The sequence below is a fragment of the Kryptolebias marmoratus genome, linkage group LG5 (assembly GCF_001649575.2).
Source record: "Kryptolebias marmoratus isolate JLee-2015 linkage group LG5, ASM164957v2, whole genome shotgun sequence".
In the NCBI taxonomy this organism is placed as follows: domain Eukaryota; kingdom Metazoa; phylum Chordata; class Actinopteri; order Cyprinodontiformes; family Rivulidae; genus Kryptolebias; species Kryptolebias marmoratus.
Window position 1 is genome coordinate 17278461 of NC_051434.1, and position 7543 is coordinate 17286003.

Genomic DNA, 7543 nt, shown 5'->3' on the forward strand with positions numbered 1-7543 from the left:
TTTCAGCTGTTTTACAGTTTTCTGGAAGTTTGTTCCAAATTTGTGGTGCATAGAAACTGAAAGCTGCTTCTCCTCGTTTGGTTCTGGTTCTGGGGATGCAGAGCAGTCCAGAACCAGAAGATCTGAGGGGTCTAGACGGTTGGTACAGCGATAGCAGATCTTTAATGTATTGTGGTGCTAAACCGTTCAGTGATTTATAAACTAACAACAGTATTTTAAAGTCTATTCTTTGAGCTACAGGGAGCCAGTGTAGGGACTTTAAAACTGGTGTTATGTGCTCTATCTTCCTGGTTAAAGCAGGTTAAAGCTCCATCACACAAAAAAAGAAGCCATAAATAAAGAACTTTGGTCCAAAATTAACTTAAAATGGACTGAGGTAAAGTGGAAAACTGTTTTGTGGCTAGCCAAATCAAAACTTGAAAATCTTTGTGGAAACCATGTACTCTGTGCCTTCCGTACTACAGAACAGAGGAACTATCCAGTCTGAACAGTACAGTTCAAAAGTCTGCCTCTCTGATGGTATGAGGGTACATTAGTGCCTCTGGCATGGGCAGCTTACACATCTGGAAAGGCACCATCAATTACCACAGTATGGTTTTATAGTAGAAGCGTCCAGGTGCTGAACTGGTCTGTCAGCAGTCCAGACCTCTCACCAATTGAAAACATTTGATCCATCATGAAACAAATAATCTTTCAAAGACCCAGGACCATTGAGCAGCTAGAATCCTCCATCAAACAAGAATGGGACAACATGCCCTCCAAAACCTCCACCAGCTGCTCTCCTCAGTTCCTAGATGTTTACAGACTGATGGTAGAAGAAGAGGAGGTGATCCACAGAGGGAAACCTGGACCTGGAACAACTTTTTGAGATGTGTTGCTGCCATAAAATTCAAAATTACCTTTATTTTAATAGTCCAGTTTCCAGTTTAATCATTTGATATGTTTACTATGTTCCATTGTGAATGAAATATGAGTTTTACGGGATTTGCGTATCATTGCATTCTGTTTTATTTACATTTTACACAGGGCCCAAACTTTTTAGAGATTGGGGTTGCAGCATTCTCCTTTGTTACCATTACCATGACCACAAGTGTACAGAAAGCACCAAAAACACAAAGTTGATACTGAACTCGTCTAATCAAGTTGCATTGAATTCTATTTTTGTAGATTTAAAAAAGTTCATGTTTGTGAAAACTGTCAGAGATACAAGGATGCGACTTTCATTTCCGAATCATTTGTTGAATTTTCATGTTGAACTGCCTACGGGCGTACAGGTGTTATTGTGTGCACTCTATGCACATACAGCACCCAAAACTGCCGATGCACCCCCTCATGCAAACACAGAAACACTCCCCCACCTCCGGCGTCACCTCCTCACACGCACTCTCACACAAACAGACGGTCAAACAGACACACAGTCTGTCATATTTGCAGCTGGTAAACAAGCACTGAGAGGCTGTTAAAGCCGGCAAGCTGAGCAAACCAGAGACGACGCTGTGCTTAATGAACTCGGCTGCCTCCCAGCACAACATCCCATCATCACTTGGACTTAAACAAACCACTCAGCTGCTAATTGGCCGAGCTGCGTGGTGCCGCTGTGAGGAATGTGCGCTCCCCACCTCCACTGTTGCTTCTCAAAGGCTTGACAGACAGCAGCAAGACACCGTCTGTGTTATTGAGTCTCTGCATGGATATGTGACAGCCTGGCCTCATGTTGGGCTTCGCTCTGTTCAGCCTCACACTCACTGGAATTTTTTCTGCACTCTTACTTTATTGGCATTGACTGGTTTGGGTTGAAAATTTGACCGAAATCCCCATAGCGCTCTTGTCAATCAAAACAACAGCAGCGATTAAATAAAAAAAAAAAAAACAGCTCTCTTTTGGTAATTGTATTGGTAGGTGAATGTATTCTGTCAACGATTTAGTAACTTGTTAATTTTTTTTAAGAATGATAAATTATACTGCTTCTTTTCTTTCAAGGATTCTGAGCAGAGCCCATTATAATCCTGCAAATTTAGCAAAAATTCAGCTCTTTCAAACTTAAAGTCATGAGATTAGCAAATAAACCATTAGAAACTGAGTAGGGACTAAATCATAGTTTTTGCAATCCAGCATATTTTAATATATAATGTTGCATGTGACTTTTTCAAAAAAGGTTGGTAGAATTGTTTTTGTCTGTGTGTGTGTGTGTGTGTGTGTGTGTGTGTGTGTGTGTGTGTGTGTTTTGTTTGCCTGTTAGGTTAGCAAAATATCTTATGAACTAGAGGACGGATTTTGATGAGACTTTCAGGAACAAATCACAGAATTTACATCAACATCTGATTAACCTTGGAGTCAACTGAATTCAAGATGGCTACCACAGCTAAGTGACCTCAACAAACACAAAAAGGGCTACAACTCAGTCAATTTTGCAGACATTGAGTTAAAATTTGGAGTGGTAGTAGCTGAGAGTCATCCTCAACACATACTTTGACCGCTACAGGTTGCGTCATTGTTTTGCTTTAACTTTTGGCATTAAATATTCGCATAAAACCCTGTTTCTCTGTTAGCAAAAACATTTAATAAAATAGTGGACAGATTTTAATAAAACTCTCAGAAAGTACCCATTTGATGAATATCGACAACTAATTAACTTATGGAGTTCATCCTATTTAAGATGGCTGCCACAGCTAAGCAACTTTAGCGAATACAAGAAATACAATAACTCAGTCAGTTTTACAGATACTGAGGTAAGATTTGGTTTGGTAGTAGCTAAGAATAATCCCTAAAACATACTTCAAGCACTAGCAGATCACATAAGATCTTTCAAAAAGGCATGCAGTCACATATAATGTTATTTTCAAGATTTGACCACAATTGTTAAAACGGTATCATTTTTCAAGGTAAAGTGATCTTGGTTTAAAACTCTGGCAAGAAAGGTATGTGCATTCCTTTAAGGAATGCTAGGCCTTTATTTTTGTTTGTATTAGATCAAGTCACTCTCTGTACATTTTTGGTTTTTCTACATGGAAATTCATTTACATTTTTCTCCCCCCAAGATTTCCAAACATATATATTTATAAACATGCATTTGTATAGATATTTGTAATCATATAACTCATTTTGTGTTGTCTGATATGAACATTGATCTCTTTTTCTGTTTTTAAGGTTTTTAGGGTTTTGCTTTCCCCTGCGGGTCAGACTAACCTCCTGGCAGGGTGGAGGTGCTTCCTTTTAAGGAAGTTGATAGAGCTTAAAGGCAGGATACACACTCTGCAGCATATGGTATCTGCGCAGTTATTTCAAGTTAATATTTGTTTACTTTATTCTAGTAGGGTTTTTTCTGGAAGTGAGCAGGTAATTGTAATGAGGGTACAACTCATTTGAAACCTGCCAGCAAACTTGAACACAAATTGTACTAAAAGTTTTAAAGCGAGATCATCTTATGTTGAGAAATGACAGAGTTTCAGCCATTTTGATGAAACCTTGAAAATACCGTTATATGCAATCTCATTCAATATTGCGATATCTCACACTCAGATCATGTGTCGTGAATGACTGTCAGCTACTACCACATCAAATTCTAGCTCAATATCTGTAAACCTGACTGAGTTACACTCATTTTTGTATTTGCTATAGTCAATAAGCTGTGGCGACCATCTTGAATTTGACTCCAAAAAATTAATCAGTTGTAGATGTATATCCAGTGAATATTTTCTAAAAGTTTCAATAAAATCTGTCCAGTGGCTCGTTAGATATTTTGCTCACAGACAGAAAAAGTCCAACAGTTACTCACAGTTTTTAAGTTTAACACAAACCACAGAGAGACAGTCAAATCATTTTATTTTAATCTTTATACATGTTCATTCTCAGGTAACAAAATGCACCGCCAAGTGATTAAATGGATTTGAAACTTTTGAATTAGATTATGCTTGCAGAGTTTAGTTGGCAATATTGTTTAGAACCAATCCCTTTATGTGTAGCATTTCCATTTGTTTAAAGGCACCTTTTGGCAAATGAACTTAGTATTAGAAAAATCTAAGACTGTGTAGGTTATTTTTTTACCTTTTATATTAATGCTGCTTTCCATTTACCTTGAAAGTCAGAACTTTGATTTGACCTTAGTGCTCCAATTGCAACTTACTTTGTTGATTTCGGACTTGGAAATCGGAAACTCTGACTTCCAGGAACAAATAAAACACACCATTTTCACATATTAAGTTGATACATGGACAAAAATAGTTTGGCTACACCTGAGCACCACAGCAAAAGGGACTGTATGTCGTGGGACCCCTTTTGACAGCTGGAACAGTCTCCACATTTCTTGGAAAGCTTTCAACAAGATTTTGGAAAGTTTCTGTGGGAATTTGTGCCCATTCGTTCTGTAGAGCATTTATGAGGTCAGCCACAAGAAGCTCCCTTCCAGTTCACCTCAAAAGCTCTTGGTAAGGTTGAGGTCTTCCACACTGAACTCATCAAACCGTTCTTTATAGTATTTGTTTTGTGCACTGTGGTACAGTCCTGTTAGAATAGAAAAGGGCCATCCCCAAAGTGTTGCCACAAAATTGGAAGCATTATATTGTCCAAAATGTCTTTATGCTGAAGCACAAAGGGTGGAAACATAGTTGTTCATGCTTTCTGCATCTGTGTAAGCAGCAGTTTGTTAGCAGGCTCTTGTGTTCAAAGCCCAGCAGCTCTATGTTCCACTCATTGGTCTCCAGCCTCAAGGCTCTGCTGTCCTGGGAGTTTTAGGTTTTTCTGCTCCAACACACCTGATTCAAACGGTTTAATTACCTCCTCACCACTCCATCAAGTTCTCCACATGTCATCCATTTAAAGCAGGTGTTTTAAAGCAAGAACATGTCTAAAACAAGCAGGAGAGCGGCCCCCAAGAAAGAATTTGATGCGTGTTGGTCTACAGCAGGTGTGTCCAATCCTGGTCCTGGAGGGCCACCGTCCAGCATGTTTTAGTTGTTTCTCTGCTCCAACACACCTGATTTGAATCAATGGGTGATTAACAGGCTTCTGCAGAACATGAAGAGGTGATTTAACCACTGAATCAGGTGTGTTGGAACAGGGAAAAAAGGAAAACATGCAGGATAGTGGCCCTAGAGGACCAGGATTGGACACCTCTAGTCTACAGGTTTCACTATAGCCAGAGGTGGCGACAATGTGCCGATTTAGTTGCAGTTTATTCAAAAGACAAGAAGAAGCAGCAAAGCTCAGGAGATTTCTTACCGGGAATATGACTCAGTTTGTGCATCTCCTGAGTGATAAACCATCCAAATGTTGATTCAAATGTCTGCTGTTGTTTTTTCTTCTTCTGCTCGTGGTTTGACCTACCGTCCGTTTCATCTGCTGTACCTTTGGTGCCACCATTTTTGATGGAGGCAGCGTGCACTGCAGCACGAACAATCAAAACTTGGGTTACACTGAGAGGGCTGGCAGACTTTAGCTTACAGGTAAGATGTTGAAGTTTACTTCCTAGGCAGAGTGGCCGCCGTAAGCATGAACAAGTATGTTTCAAGCCTCAGATCGCCTGGAAACAAGGGGCCCTACCCAAACCCTCACTACACCTGAATTCAACAATGAACAGATGCCATTAAAGACTTTTGTCCATACATTGTATTTCATATCTCTTAAATGGCAACTGTCTGATGGATCGCCTCAAGAAGTGCGTGTGGAAAATCACATTTATTTTTGTCCTGTAAGGTCAGTTGTGTTAATCTATTTTAATTTTCTAAAGACACTACTGTCATGGACTACTATCAAACACACAACTTCATCAGAAAAGTCAGAAAAGACCTGACATGGGCTGCAACAGTAAACATTCTCAGACCCTCTCTGTCAACTTCTGTGCATGCAGGTAAATGTGATTAAGTCCAGTTACAGGCACTGGGACATGGGGAGCCGATTGATCTGACCTTTGACCTTCTCACTCTGGTAAAAAGGGTGCCTGGAGGTCAGACCTGTAAGGGATACCCTCTTTATCCTCTCCCCAGAGCAGCAGCTCAAAGCTGAGGGGGGGAAACAACCGGCCAGGATCCAAGGGGTCTCTAGGGTTCCCCTCCCCCACCACCACCACCAGCATCACATTCATATGGTCAATATGAGCCAAAGAGCTTCTTTAGGCGTCTGATGACTTAATCCTTACTTTTCCCAAGGGTGCATTGCTTTTCCTTCCAATTTCTTGACTAGAAGGAAATATTGCACGTAAAAAAAAAAAATACAGCTGAACGTTGCATGCCGTACAGTAGGTGGTTTGACTCCCCCACCTAGTTGATCCTGTCAGCTCTCATTGGAAGACGGCGCTGATCTTTCTCTCATTCAAGGACTTGTAGGGGATTTTCAGTGGAGAGAGGACCGTGTGGTGCCACTTTCTTTGAGGTGCCTATTGAAGTCAGCACTATTGCATAAAGCTGACTGGTCTTCCTAAGGGCACCTTTTCATCACAAGCCACACACATGCACAGCCACGCAGACACACCNTCTTCCTTTCAAGCTGAAGTATTGTCTTTAACAGCATTATAACGGTATCATTCCGCTCCCACCGTGAACGACAAAGACAAGGAACGCCAAATCCTAGAACACAGCAATCTTTGTGTGTTTGTGTGCGCGCGCGTGTGTGCGCGTGCTCTTTAAAGCAATGCTAATGGAGCCTAAGAAGCATTAAAGTGACCCCTACTGTAACAAAGGAGTTAATAATCCGTTTAGAAAACAATCAGATCCCCGGCCATGAGAAAAGCCTCCCGCTAAGTCTTTCTGTAGAGAATAGGAGGAGTGAATCCACCTGTTTTTTTTTTTTTTGTCGTTGTTTTTCCGGTCAGCAATCTTGTTGAACATTGCTTGTTTTTATTGCTCTCCCTTCGAGGAATGATGGAACTTTTTTTTTCTCTCTCTCTGTCTCTTTTTGACGGCAGCTCTCGGCCGAAGTTGGCGGATAAAGAGACGACACGGTTTGCCTTCACGAGCGGAGGCAAACGTTCAAAGTGACCCTCCAACTGACCCGAGGTCGAGGTTTGCTATCGGCCCCCGTCCACTGTAAACGAGCCCCGCTGGACTTCTAAAGGAGCCGTTAACAAACAAACGCCAGCTCGCCCATTAGTTGCTAATGATTTGGCTTTTTGGCACGTTTCCCCTTTGGGTCAAAATATAGTCAACCAACAGGATTCATCTCACAGTAAGCAGCTTTTTGGGTCACACTGCCACAGATATTATAGGCGATATAAGCCATTAGGAAATGTTAGATAACACTTAATTGGAAGTAAAGCTACAGAATGAAAGAGTAAGGATCTCAGTTTGAGGGAATCATCACCTCAGGCTGACGGGCTTATCTGGTATGCATCAAGTGATCCATCTGTTAGGTCCGAGCTGAATCTATCACTGCTTATCTTTGCTGTCAAGTAGGCGAGGACAGGTTTCTCTTTGTGCCCCTGCTGCTTGTCCTTGTGCTCCTCTACCCCCTTCAAATCTGGGACAACCTGGAAACTGATGGCAGTGCCTGAAAAGAATGTTTATTTATTCAGCCCCAAAAAATAAAAAAAACATTCGAAGTTTGCACAGCA

At 41.1% G+C, this 7543-nt stretch overlaps 1 long non-coding RNA gene across 3 annotated transcripts in view; it reads left to right on the top strand.

Annotated features, from left to right (window-relative positions):
* LOC119617063 overlaps nucleotides 1–7543 on the top strand; it is a 102573-nt gene extending 95030 nt beyond the window's left edge. For all 3 annotated transcript variants that reach the window (XR_005233231.1, XR_005233229.1, XR_005233230.1), the window contains one exon: nucleotides 6899–7543. This is a non-coding gene — a long non-coding RNA (uncharacterized LOC119617063). The remainder of the gene's footprint in view (nucleotides 1–6898) is intronic.